The following is a 1,090-nucleotide window of genomic DNA, read 5'->3' as shown; positions in this document are numbered from 1 at the left end:
TCATGGATAGGGCGTGTCTGATGTAAATCAGACACCGTTAGGCAGCGGTATTGGGCTGGAGAATTCCTGGGCAGAGGATGTAGCAGTTCTGTGGCTTCCATTGTATTAGGAGGACTCCTATGGAGGGTGAGGATGCTTGGGGCAGGATGGGTGCTGAGGGTTTTGGGGTGTTGGTTGGCGAGTGAGTGTGTGTGCAGGGTGGACTGTGGGTGAGGTTAGTGTGGGGTGGAGGTGGAGGCAGAGAGGGTCATATTTACCTGGCAGGGGAGATACCATGATCAAGCAGGTGGTTTTCCCAGGATGAGGCTTGCCCATTGCACTGCGGACGTGCTGACCCCCGCGATTTCCCCAAATGTGGGAAACTCGACTCCATAATTTATGGCAGTGGAGGACTGCATTCGCGCTCTCCCTGAGTAATAGGGGAGATCCTCTGATATTTTTTCTTACAGTTTTATCTTTTAAGAGAACATTTGCAGTTGGTGCTGTTTTAGCGGTACCACTTACTTAGTGAATGCACGATTTATAACCCACTTAACTACATTGCTGATTGATGGTCTTTCTCACCGGAGACACGCGGGAATCCTCTATGCACAGTTTTCATGAAAAGATTGGACCTCTTGTTTTTCTTGAGGTCTCTCCTGGAGCAGTGTGCCCAGTGTTCTCCAATATTTTGTGTGATTCTGCTTACGTTTTGGTGTCTTGCAGCCCAAGGAGCTAGGCGAAGAAGGTGCTTTCTTTCACTCTCCCAGGGAACACAAGCCAGAGTCTGTTCCCCTCCACTGCCCTCTGGCTCCCCTTTTCCCACCAGCATCCTACAAAGCCTCACCCAATCCCCAGACTCCCTATCCTTAATCAGGCCACTTCTTACCCTTGGCAGCCTTCCTCCAGAGGGCCCTTCACAGAATATAGACTTTGGAACTTGACGTGCTTTTGTTTATTTATTTAAGTTTATTTAAGCAATCTCTATACCCAGCGGAGGTGGGGGGATCCTGAGCTCAGCACCCCTAGATCCAGACTCTGGTGTTCTCTGGACCAAGCCAGCCAAATGCCCCTTGACAGTCTTCTAAAGAGGCATGTCTGTCCACTTGCA

At 50.0% G+C, this 1,090-nt stretch overlaps 1 non-coding gene across 1 annotated transcript; it reads left to right on the top strand.

Moving 5' to 3' along the window:
• The first annotated feature begins 249 nt into the window (after nucleotides 1–249).
• LOC123927579 lies at nucleotides 250–413 on the top strand. The gene has a single exon (XR_006815492.1). It is a non-coding gene; the product is annotated as a U1 spliceosomal RNA (small nuclear RNA).
• The last annotated feature ends 677 nt before the right edge of the window (nucleotides 414–1,090 follow it).

This window comes from Meles meles, chromosome 1, assembly GCF_922984935.1.
Source record: "Meles meles chromosome 1, mMelMel3.1 paternal haplotype, whole genome shotgun sequence".
In the NCBI taxonomy this organism is placed as follows: domain Eukaryota; kingdom Metazoa; phylum Chordata; class Mammalia; order Carnivora; family Mustelidae; genus Meles; species Meles meles.
The sequence above is the reverse complement of the archived record's forward strand: the minus strand, read 5'-3'. Positions and strand labels throughout refer to the sequence as shown.